This window comes from Geotrypetes seraphini, chromosome 3 (genome assembly GCF_902459505.1).
Source record: "Geotrypetes seraphini chromosome 3, aGeoSer1.1, whole genome shotgun sequence".
NCBI lineage: Eukaryota > Metazoa > Chordata > Amphibia > Gymnophiona > Dermophiidae > Geotrypetes > Geotrypetes seraphini.
Window position 1 is genome coordinate 141059803 of NC_047086.1, and position 13340 is coordinate 141073142.

The following is a 13340-nucleotide window of genomic DNA, read 5'->3' on the forward strand; positions in this document are numbered from 1 at the left end:
ATGGGCTTTGCACTTACAACATCTTCCATTTTTTTACTTAAGTTGCAATAAATGAGAAAATTTACCACATTTTAATAAAAGGGCCCCTTTGTACTCTTTTCTAGAAGGTGTCACACCTGACATTTTACAGTAACTAAAAACAGGGCTAGGATTCATGTCCCAATAATAAATATATTTGGCCAAATAAATAATAGATAAAAGTATGCATGATTTTCAAAAGACATCTATACATACGCAGAAAGTGTAGTCAATAAAGTTGCTTACCTGTAGCGGATATTCTCTGTGGACAACAGGACAATGTAGACATATTGGTTTAGTTTTGCCATAGGCTGCTGGTCTAGAACTACCCTCTCAAGCTTGAGAGTGTTTTTAGCCAATCAGCTGCTGAATTTTCCTTCCCATGTTGAGCAAGTCAGCCTTCTCCTCAGTTCTGTACCTAGCCAGCTAATCAGATGGAATGCCCAGAAGTGAGTGGTATTAAGTCAATAACAAAGATTTCTAACTCTTTTTTTTTTTTTTTTAAGATGAAGGAATGGTGGGAGTGAATGTGTGTCTACATTATCCTGTTGTCCACAGAAAACTCGCACAACAGGAAAGCAACTTTGTTTTCTCCGTGGACACAGTCCAATGCAGACACATTGATGACTGGTAATATAAGCAGTCTGGAAATGTTGAGGGGTAGTGATAGAAATCATAAGCAAACAAGTTCTGCAGGACTGATTCTCCAAATCCCATCAGTCCTAGATGCTGTATCTAAACAATAATGTTTGGTGAAGGTGTACAATGAAGATCATGTAGCTGCTTTGCAAATTTCCATATTTGAGGAGGGGGATGCCTGTGTTCACTGAATCTTTCAAAGTACAGGAATTCAACAAGCAGGCCTCCATTGTCAAAGCAACAGGGAAATTGTCTGTACGTTATATAGACTCCTCCCACTACAAGGAGCAGAAAGCTACTATTGGCTGTTTTTAAAGATTCAGGCTTTTTCCAGATTGAGAACAGTGATAAGGGAGAGGCAGAAAACAGTGTGTGTGAGAAGGGAAGTGGGCATACAGGACCAGATGCACTATGTCAGTGATCGTCTAACGATCATCGCTAAACCAGTTTTGACTGGTTTAGCGATGATCGCATTTACCAACGTGATGCAGAAAACAGCTCACCGCATGGTTTCTGCACGATCAGTCATTCTCCAATCTAACCATGCAAATAAACTCATTAATATTGAAATGCCATGTAAGCTAGTAGAGCGATTGATACTCTAAAATGGCTTCCTGATGCACATAAAAAAGCGATCACTTTCAATGATCCCATAAAAGCGACTGGTTGAGACCAGTCACTTACATGTCTAACCATAGTTTAGCCCTTTTTTTTTTTAATGGGCATAAAAAAATAAAAAGCAACATCCCCCCTTGGCCAATGATGGCCCTCCCCATCACCCCCTACTCAGGGGCACCAAGAACCAACTTTCCCCCCCCCCCCCATGCAGCAGTGAAAACGGCAGGAGGGATTCCCACTTACTCAAGCAATGCCAACCTCACCCCTATGTGAGAAAATAAATGGCAGTTGCCCCTGTTGTTTCAAATCTGGAGAACTGTTTAATGTTGTTTCCACATGATTATCAACTCAAGGGTTGGTCCACTCCACTCAGTATTTTATAGACTCACAACTGAAAGTCTGATATATCATGGGCACAGCACAAGAAAGGATGGGGGGGCGCCATGGAGGGCAAGTTACACAGAATGCAATTCCAGCCTGGTACGACCCTGACTACATAGCAGGCATCCGCCTAGGCGAGGGGCAGGGTGAGGAGTGGAGCAAGGGGTGGGGCCAGGGGTGGAGCCATGTGTCCTCTTATTGTGGTTTCACAAATATGGTAACCTTAGTGGGGGGGGCAGAACAGTGCTGCAATTTTTTCAAATGGAACCATTGTCCAATATATTATTGCTGTTTCAACATTTGTAACAATTTCTTGATGTCTACATTTTTAATATTTCAAAAGAGGCACACTTATGTTCCTGATATATGCCTTTAGATTACATTCTACCTATATGACTGTTAATGAACAACAGAAAACATCACGCCTTTTGGATAAGGCAATTTTTGTCCATATCCTGGCGATCTCTGCCTTAATCCTATATTCTCTGTCTGGAACCCGCTGTCCTAGTCCGATATCTTGAGCAGGGCATTTTATTTCTTCCTTCCTGTACCTATAATTGGCTGTTCTGTTCCTGATCATGTAGTAACTCTTTAGAACTCCCCTACGAATTGTCTAATACAGGCTCATTTACTAACCAGCTATTTCTGCCACTGAGCTGAAGTACACATGTCTGAAGAGAAAAATATTCTTAATTGATACTGGTTACACTGAAAGACATTGCATCTTACTAAAATATCCCCAATTGGTTTTATTTCCTATTAGCCAATTGCTGTTCAGGTGTTAGCAAAATGAGTCTTTTTTTTTTTTTTTTTAATTGCCCAAAACACTCCGTAACAGCTGCAGCCTGCTAGAAATGTTGCCTCCGCCTGAGACCACGACGACAGTATCTGGGTTAGCAGATGTCTCGATCCCTCATTGCCTCAATGCCCTTTTACTTCCTGCATTTCATGATCTCTAAAAACATCACTGGCATGCTCCTAGAACATGTGACCAATAAAGAAACAATAAGTAGGGGTACAAACCTGAGAGCATCCTGGAGCATATGTAATTCTTGTTGCACAAGTTTCACCAGGTTGCAACGCGAAGCATAATAAGATCAAATTCGTAGCATGCCTATCACTGCAGAGCTGACATAATTCTTGATCTGATTTCTTCCACCTAGGATTTTTGGCTGTCATATTTCCCACCCCCAAGTCATTCCTTTTCCAAATTAAGGCCCCCTTTTATTACATTAGTTTCTTTTAATCTGACAATACCTTGCGGTTCTAGGTAGATTACAAAGGGATGAGATTTTGGTCATATCCAGAAGATTACAGGGAAGCCATTGGTTGGAACATTTAGGGCTCTTTTTACTAAGCTGCGATAGCGGTTATAGTGCACGCTTAACGCGTGCAGAATTGCCGCATGCGCTAGACGCTAACACCAGTATTGAGCTGGCATTAGTTTTAGCCGCGTAGTCTTTTTTTTGGGGGGGGGGACAAAAGCATGCTTCTTGAGCACATATATTATATCTGTGTCTTATGTGTTTCTGGCTGTGGTTCATGATAAAATTTGATAGTTCACTTTTAGTAACACATGTAGGGTGTAATTTTAGCAGTTTATTTTTGAGGCAATTAAGTAACTTCTAAGGATCAGAAAAACAGGTTTAGTGTGTATTCATATCGTGAAAACCTTTTTGTGGCTTTTGGATCACAGAATCCGTTGAAGCACGGATTATATTTAAGTTTGGCTGTATTTGCTTTAAGACATTACAACAGGTCTAATCCCAGAGCATCTTATGGAATCTTCATTATTACAAACTCCAAGCATTCTAGGAAATCTCATCCATTATTCTCGTTTCCTTCTGCAAAGGGACGTAAATCTAAAAAATTCCAGGAGCGTCTACTGTCCTTTCAGGCAGCTTCATGGATTAGGGATCTGACTCACATATTTGCATTTTCAAATTCGTATCAACAGTTTCGGCGTGCTCTAAAGACACATCTTTTTACAGAATCTTTTGGAAGTTAGACACCGGTTGTTAATTCATTTGTATTGCTAATTTCTGTGAACCGCATAGAACTTAACGGTATTTGCAGTATACAAGTAGCTTTTATGTTATGTCTTATGCGCACTTGTTGAAAGCCGACGTTGCATCTCCCCTCCCTTCCCTTGATCCAATAGCTCTGGCACACCTATAATTGACATACAACTTACGGTGCTGCTTTTCCCAGCACATGTGCATATTTACACCTCTTATGTGGTATATTCTACGCATGTGTTGATCACTATCACCAGCGATTCATCTCATATAAATTTAGTGACAGTGGCCCATCGGTTTTTACCACAAAGTTTTGAGAATCTAGCCCTAAATCCCTAAAGGGCCATCGACTGGTATTTAATCCAGAAAAAAACTGTAGCCTGTTGGATTTCCAGAAGCTCTCCATCACCTTCAATTATCCCACTTCTGTTTGATAGGCCTGTACCTCCAGTTACGTACATCTTTTTATTTGGGGATCATACTTGACTCATCACTCTCCTCACCACAAATTTCCAATGTGATCAAAACAGGCTTTTATTTTCTATGTAAACTTAGGGCGGTTCGTAATTTTCTAGATAAGGGCTTATTTCATACATTATTATATGCACTTGTAAATTCAGGATATGATGATTATAATACTGTTTATGCAGGTACAAATCTAACCTTAAACACCGCTGCTAAAGTATTATATAATGCTTGCCATTATGATCACACCTCTCTTCTACTGAAATCATTATATTGGTTGCCTATAGAATATAGAATTCAATACAAAATATTATCATTAGTTCATGAAGTTCTGTGTTATGGTATTCCCATTTATTTATTAACTCTTCTCATTCCTTATACACCTACCTGTATGTTAATGGTCACTAATGGACAATACTCTTGTCCTTCCTCATCCTCAAAAGGCCAGATGGGAATCAACCAATCAGTTTTCTGTTTTGCCACCCCGACCCTCTGGAATTCATTGCCAAAACAAATTTGACTAAAAAGGTCTTATTCTAAATTTCATCTTTATACTTGACTTATTTCTTTGAAATGGCCTTCTTATGACATTAGCATTCTAGCCGAGCTGAACCATATGGGAATTTTGAGCAATGGGAGTGAGCACACTGATGAATGTTTGCTTCTTTCCGTGGAGTGTGGTGCAGTGGTTAAAGCATCCTGAGGTTCTGGGTTCAAACTAGTGCTGCCCGATTCAGGAAAAAAAATTTCGATTCGATTCGATTTTCCTGCCCAATTGGGTGTTTTTTTTAAAGCATCCTGATGGGTTTATTTTATAGCCTCTTCACCCCCTTTGCCCTCTCCTAACTACACTGGTGCTGTGGTGTAAACAAAATAAACAAACAAAAAAGACTTTTCCTCTATCTGTTAAATCCTAACTCACGTTCGCGGTCTAACACCAGCTCTGGCAGGATACACGTTTCAAATCTGACATATTGTAATCACAGAACAGAAAATAAAATTAGTTTTCTACCTTTTGTTGTCTGGTCATTATTCAAATCTTGTTGGTCCCAGGCTCTGGTTGCCTTCTGATAACTTGCTTGCCAGGATCTCCTTCTTTCTTCTTTCTCCGTGCTAACCATCAATCTTCCATCTCTGTCCTCCCCTTCCGTTTCCCTTCCCTCTCCCAGAGGTCTGGCATCTTTCCTTTTTTTCATCTCCATCCACAGATCCACCTTCTCTCAACTACCCTTTCATCCAGCATCACTCCCTCCTTCCCCACCACCCCAGAGTCCACCATCTCTCCCTTTCTGTTCCTTTCATCCCTAAATCCCATTATCCACCATCTCTTTCCCTCTCCTCTGTTTTAGACCAATTATTTCTTCCCCCCAAAGTCCGGCATATGCATGTCTCTTTGAACCCCCCCCCTTCCCTCCCTCCCTTCATGTACTTCTACACCAGGGCCCCCTCCCCTGAACATCTGCACCCCCTGAAGGCCTACACCCCACCCTTGAAGACCAGCCTGTCCCCCTGAAGGCCTACACCCCACCCCTGAAGACCAGCCTGCACCCCCCCTGAAGGCCTGCACCCCCCCCACAAAGGACTATACCCCCTCCCCCAGAAGTCCTGCACCCCCCCATGAAGGACTACACAACCCCTCCCCCCAGAAGGCCTGCACCCCCCCACAAAAGACTATATACCCCCTCCCCCTGGAAGGCCTGCACCCCCCATGAAGGACTACACCCCCCTCCCCCCGGAAGGCCTGCACCCCCCCCATGAAAGACTACACACCCCCTCCCCCCAGAAGGCCTGCACCCATCCCCACGAAGGACTACAACCCCCCTCCTCCCGGAAGGCCTGCATGTTTAATTTATCAAAATTCAGCAGCCTTTCTGTGCAGAAGAAGATCGCTGGCTCTAGCGATCTTTGTAAGCTGCCATAGGTTGTCCGAGTTGTCTTCTCTCTGCCGCAATCTCTGCCTTCTCTCTGCCGCAGTGATTACAGGGGCTTATAGGCATGGGTCCTCCTCTCTATGGGTCCCTAACCCACCCCCAAGATGACTTAAGCTGCCTCTGTGCTGGACGACTAGGCTTTCCTATGCCAGGTGGCCAGGTGATGATGGTCTGGAGGCTGAAATTTAAAGTTGTGAATAACATTTTTAGGGGGGGGGTCGGTGATCACTGGAGTAGTGTGTGGGGGGTCTGTGTTTTGTGTTTTCAGTGCTTATCTGGTGAATTTAGGTGGGTTTTTATGACTTAGACCCCGCCAGCCCTGACCATCTTCGACACCATCGGGGCAAGAGGGAGCCCAAGCCCTATAGCCCCGCCAGCCCCCACTGTCCCCGACAGCATCGGGGTAAGAGGGAGCCCAAGCCCTCTTGCCCCGGTGATCCCCAATCTCCCTCCCCCCCACCCCCCACCCCCGCCGATTATGATGGGGCCAGGAGGGAGCCCAAGCCCTCCTGGCCATGACCCCCCCTACAAGATCAGGCAGGAGGGAGCCCAACTCCTCCTGCCCAGGCGAACCCACTATCCCCCACCCCCACTAAAATACAGGCAGGAGGGATCCCAGCCCTCCTATCCTTGACGCACACACCCCTGCTGACCCCTCAATCCCCCACCCCCAATCCCCCACCCCATACCTTTAAATCATTGGCCAGACGGACAAGTGCCAAGCCCATCCGGCAGGCCAGCCATCTGTTGAATGGCAGACCTTAGGGCCTGATTGGCCTAAGCGGCTCAAATCCCGCCCACAGGTGGGGCTTGAGGCACCTGGGCCAACCAGAATAGGCCCAGTAGGCTTGGCACCCGTCCGTCTGGCCAATGATTTAAAGGGGTGGGGGATTGGAGGTGGGGGGATCAAGGGTAGGAGGGCCTGGGATCCCTCCTGCCCGTATTTTAGTGATGGGGGAGTAGTGGGTTCGCCTGGGCAGGAGGAGTTGGGCTCCCTCCTGCCCGATCTTGTAGGGGGGGGTCATGGCCAGGATGGCTTGGGCTCCCTCCTGGCCCCATCGTAATTGGAAGGAGGGAGTGGGGTTGGGGATTGCCGGGGCAAGAGGCTTGGGCTCCCTCTTGTCCCGATGCTGTTGGGGATTGTTGGGCTGGAGAGGGGTGGGAGATCACCATTGCAGCAGGAGAGATGAGCCATCTCTCCTGCAGCGAACGTTGCAGTAGGGGGTAGGCAGGTTGCTGGGGCCGATGAGCTACAGCGATCAGTTCAGCGGTCCCTTTTCGGCACTTATACCTGTGTTGACTTGGTCTAAGTCAAAATGTATAAGTGCCGACTAGGTAACCTGCCTAAAGTTTTGGTTATACTTGTTGCACGCCTAGGTCTAGGTCGGCCCGCCACCGCCCGCCCTTTCCCCTCCTCTAAAAACGCCTCTTTTCGCTCTATGCATTTAGAGGCAGGGGAAAGGCCTAAGCTGGTTTTAGGTATGTCTAAAACCAGCTTTGGTTATGGGTACTTTGACGATCAGGCTTTTTGATTGTCCAAGTACCCATTTAGGCCACTTTTTAGATGTTTGTTTGTTTTTTATTATGAGCTAGAAAACAATCCAGAGCTGCAGTCTTTAACACTGATCTCGTTGTTTTCTTGTCTGTAAGCAATTCTCCCTTCTCTTCATCCTGGGGGTATCTAAGTAACTAATCCTGGGTGACTTTATTAGGAGGATGTGGGCCAGGACAGCTGGAGCTGGCATGATAGTGGGCATCTCGTTCCAAGCAGAAATGGGTCAGTCTGCTGGAAACATACACAATGCAAGCTGGCCAGCTGCCAGGTTCAGTAACAAGCATGACTGGTTGAAAGATTGGCAATTTTAGGGTATACGCATGGCTTCGGCAGGGAGAGAGCAAGAGAAGGTTAAAGTGATTAGGAGCTTGCAGTTTCCCTGGAGTCTCTGTCTCCATGTTTCTCCTGTTGAAGGTTAAAGCGATTATGAATTATTGACCTTAATGTTACCTTTTCATGCTATTTAATATGGATTTAAAACTGGTTTTAGGAAGTTTTAAAAAGTAGTGCAGTCGAAGGTTTTCTCTCAAACATTGGCAAGTGCTTAACACAAATGCTGTATTCTCTGGGGGATATTATTAGTGGTTGGTATCCACTAATGACATTAATGTGCACAATCTGTCACAGGGCCCATTTATTCCTGAGGCCCTGAAGCATACAGCTAACTACCGTATTATTAAATTACCTGCTCTGTGTGCTACACGTTGTACCAAAATATAAATGTAACACGTTGTAATATTCTCCTTATAAAATATTCCAGTAGCCTAGTGGTTAGAGCTCCAGTCTCAGCACCTTGAGGTTATGGGTTCAAACCCTGCACTGCTCCTTGTGACCTTGGGCAAGTCACTCAATCCTCCATTGCCCCAGATATGTTAGATACAATGTGAGCTCACCAGGACAGATAGGGAAAATGCTTGAGTACTTGATTGTAAACCACTTAGGTAACCTTGATAGACACTATATAAATACCTAATAAAAATAAATAAATGGTATTACCTTCTTCACACTCCTAAGAGGTGTGCATATAGTGCTATAGACCTGCCTAGGGGAGGGTATGAGAATAACTACAGGAAAATAGAGCTCATGTATGCTCTGGAGGAGTAAGGAGTTATATTCCAGGGGTTCATCTCTAGAACGAAGAGTGCTTTCAGGGGGCTCACTGAGAAACATTTGAAAAAACAAGTTTCATATCCGTAATACAGGGGTAGGGAACTCCGGTCCTCGACAGCCGTATTCCATTCGGGTTTTCAGGATTTCCCCAATGAATATGCATGAGATCTATGTGCATGCACTGCTTTCAATGCATATTCATTGGGGAAATCCTGAAAACCCAACTGGAATTCGGCTCTCGAGGACTGGAGTTCCCTACCCCTGCCGTAATAGGTGTTCTCGATGGACAGCAGGGTCCTACAGCCGTAGTGATAGTGGTGTTGTTGCACAATGCATGTCAATCTGGAATATTTAGCAAAATTGATGACTGTAAGGAATGCAAAGCCCACACTTGGGACCTCCAAGACACTGGACAAGGCCATTGCAACCAATAGTTTATTTACAAGCTAGCTTCTTCATCCTCCGTCAACTGCGTGCAGTGAGACACTTATTTAAAGATAACATTTTCCATGGCCTTAATGTTTCCCTTTTCATAACTAAATTGGATGATTGTAATATTATTTATATAGGGCTTCTTCACTCAGCTCTAAAGAAGATACAATCAGTTTAAAACATAGCAATTGGACTTCTCCATTGTGCACATAAATCAGACCATGTCCCTCCCTGTCTTGACCTAGCAATTCTTTGAATGATAATCAAACAGTATAACTCTTTGGGTTTGTAGCCTAAATATTACCAAGCCTGGACTCTGTGATCTGGAAACAGGTCTTTTTTTAATAGACTCGTTAGGTGGCTAGCAAACCTAAAGTCAGGAAGCCAGCAAACCCAGAGTGTAAAATCAAATTGGGAAGACAAGCTTTCTCTACAGCATGTGGTGTAATTAAGATGGAATCAGCTTTCATCACAGAGCTGAAGGAAAAGGTGGGCTCCAGCAAGCAGCCAATACCTCTGGGAGTTGCTAAGCCCTCTGGGAATTTGAGTCCGCAGAACAAACTGTTTACACAACTTAGTATAGACAATCTATACTTGTTTTATACAAGAACTGAGAAACTGCCTACTTGAAATGGGGACAGAACACTCCCTTATCCAAAATTAGACATTGGCTTCCGATCAAACAAAGAATCTACCAGATCCTAGTCCTGATCACTAAAACTAGGTTTCCCAGACTATCTTGCTGCTTTCACTACCCCATACCCTCCATTGTGTATTCTCCATTCCTTAAATGATTTTGTCTGCTGCTCCCAAGTCCTAAACAAACACATCTCAAATCCATGAGACATAGGTTTAAAAAGAAGTTTGGATAATTTCCTAAAAGAGAAGCCCAAAGGCCATTATTGAGATGGCTTGGGGAAATCCATTGCTTATTCCTAGGATAAGCAGCATAAAATTTGTTTTATTACATGGGATCTAGCTGGGTACTTGGGACCTGAGTTGGTCACTGCTGGAAACAGGATACTGGACTTGATGAACCTTCGGTCTGTCCCAGTATGACAATTCTTAGTGCCTTTTATTTCCTGGCCCCTGCATCTTGGAATTCATAGTCTGGCTTCCTTACAGGAATTTAAAACTGCCTTTAAGACCTGGGTTTTTTTTTTTTAAATGAGTGTTTAATAATAAGTAATCTGTTCACAAGTACTATTTCTCTCTCTGGCACTGGTTCCCTAGAAACTCCAGTTTGAGGAGTAGTCTTAAAGTATTGTGTGAAAGTCTATCTCCTTACCTCTCTGCGTGAATGGATTTTTCTGTTCTTTGATATATTGTTGTTCATTTCTCATCTTCTGAATAGACTGTACACTGCCCAGCTCTGCCCATCAATTAGAACAGAATAGTAAGTTCAAATAAACTATAAACTATAGGGCAGGGGTGGGTAGGGGGTAATGTGGCTGTATGATCCTACTGTCCATGATATGAAATTTAATTTTCTCCATGGACAGCTAGGATCCATAGCCTCACTGATGATGACTTATTAGCTGAGGGTTACAAAGATATAAAATTCTAAAATTACTGAAGAGGTACAATACTAGAATTGTAATTTGTATATGCAATCCATAATGAACAGAGGAGAAGGTAAGTTGAAGCGCAAAACAAATATATTTATTAACTAAACATATTAGCAAGAGCAGATGAGCCTTATAAGTAGAGGCAAACTGAATTTTGGTTTTAGTTTTAGTTTTGGCACTGAGATCGGCCCAAAATCCATATTCTGCATTGTTTCAGTTTCAGCCAAAAATACACCAGCATTTTATGGTGTGTCCTGTAGGCCCCTCTGGGTCTACCATACAACTGCTGCTGGTCTAGTGGTTATTCAAGGCAAGAGCGATCTCTAGTTGATTCTGCCTATACCATCTCTGCCACCAAAATGGTTGCTGTGATCTCCAACCTTGCTTGAGGCCTCATTTTTGATGAATTGTTTCCTCCCTGACTAGCAACTAGGCTACCAGTGGATATATGGTAGATTTGGTGATAGGGGGGCTTCTTCTGTTTAGGGAGGGATGGAAGTAGAGATAGAGCAGTTTTATTTATGGGGAGAGGACTTTGGAGGTTTCTTCTGTTCACAAGGAAGAAATGGGGGTTGTTTCCCTTTCGGACTGGGCCTGGTCTGGCCATAGCAACCAGTTATAGTTTCAGCTTTGGTTCTGACCAAAATTGAGTGGCAAATTTTGGCCACAAATTTGGTTTTGACTGAAACCTTTAAAAAAACAGTTTGTCACCATCTACTTGAACTACAAGAAACAAACTAAACATGAACAGAGAAGTCTCCAAGTACTATTGAACCAATTTCTCTATAAATAGAATGTCTTATTTAAATAATAATGTTTTGTAAAAGTATAAATCGATGACCAAGTATTTACTTTACAAATGTTCTGCACTGACACATTTTGAAGCTGAGCTTTAGTGATAGCAGTCGACCATCTGCAGTTTTGTTTGCCTTTTGATAACAAAAATCAATGCAATTGGAAATCCAAGATAAGATTCTCTTATTCACAAGATAATTATTTATTTTAGGAGCAAAGTGTCATCTTTGTGGATGATACCAAAATCTGCAATAGAGTACACACCCATGATGGTGTGCATGACATGAAGAAGGACCTAACGAAGCTTGAAGAATGGTCCAGAATTTGGCAGCTATGATTTAATGCAAAAACCCGAGGGAACAATACAGTTTAGGAGGTGAATAACTTTTGTGCATAAAAGAGGAGCAGTGATCGTATTTGTGATTGTATGTGATAATCTTAAGGTGGCTAGCAGGTAAAAAAATATGACAATGTAAGCTAGAAGTATGCTTTAGTGCATAGGGAGAGGAATGACCAGTAGGAAAAAGGAGGTGATGATATTCCTGTATAAAACTCTGGTGAGATCTCATTTAGAATACTATGTACAGTTCTGGAGGCTGCACCTTCAAAATACTATGGATGTCAGTCCAAAGGGCAGCTACTGAAATGGTCCATATGCTAATAAAACCTGTTGCTTTCTTCAAGTCTCTAAGTTTTGTGGCTGCCCAAAGTGACCTTTCAAAATCATTCCCCCATTCCCATCCCTCGGTCTCATCCAGTTACTAGGAATCTTCATGCTATTGATCCTGCACTTTGTCTACCACTGTTTCATCTTTCCTGTCATCTACTATGTTATCCAAGTCATTCAATGAGGCTGAATCTTCCTATAATAATAATCTCTCCTCTGGACTCTCTTGATCCTCCTATTCCGCATTTGGTAAGGCATACCAAATGCCAACCTTGGTTGTCCTTCAGAATCTACCACTTGTATTCCTGTGCCTGCTTTGCTGAGTGCCTTAGCAAAAATTCCATGCTGACTTTATACATTTCAAATTCTTGCTGACCTTCTTCCAATCTGAATTAGATGTTTATAGACTAATCTTGGTCTGAAATCTTGTCAGTCTCTCCAGATCAGAGTGTCAAGCACAAAAATCACAGTCTTTTAGAGAAATTTTCCTCAGGGAGGTCTTAATCCCATCTTGGATGCCATTTTTTTTTAATCCCGGTCCCACTCACCATTCAGTCTCTGGGTTCTGACTAGGTTTTCGGGATGTATACCCAGACCAGGTGCTTACAAAAAGATTTAATATGTAATTGAGCTGGGCGTAGGCCAGGTCTGGAATTATTCCGGTAGGCCATGGAATACAAGACCACCCCCTTTGTCAACTTTCCAGTCCGTCCCTTTGTATCAGTTCACATTCAGGATAGAAAAAAAAACATATAAGGACCTTAAAGGTAAAATAACCAAACTGGAACTCTTTACTGTAACTTTGCAGTAATGTTCAACTTCAAAACAGTGTTCAAACAAATATATAATTTTAAACTGTCTGTTTGCTCGGGATGGGGATATAATTGTGGATTTTGGTGAAATCCTGATCAGTTGTTAAAAAAATCAATCAGCTATTTACACAGTTCAATACAGTTCTTGTCATCCTATCCCCATCCCAATTGTCAACTCCAGGGAAGGCTGCACTCTGTCTGGTTCCCCTTCAGACAGACATATAAAATCAAAACAACCAAAAAGACAAAAATCCAGCTACCACACTGTGATCCCACAAGGCCTTTCCCCAGCTGCCAGATCCAGCCTCAGAGAACCAGACCTCCCTATCTG

At 43.1% G+C, this 13340-nt stretch overlaps 1 protein-coding gene across 1 annotated transcript in view; it reads left to right on the top strand.

Moving 5' to 3' along the window:
- LOC117357489 (exostosin-1-like) overlaps positions 1-13340 on the top strand; it is a 591565-nt gene that overhangs the window by 500503 nt on the left and 77722 nt on the right. The window lies entirely within an intron of this gene.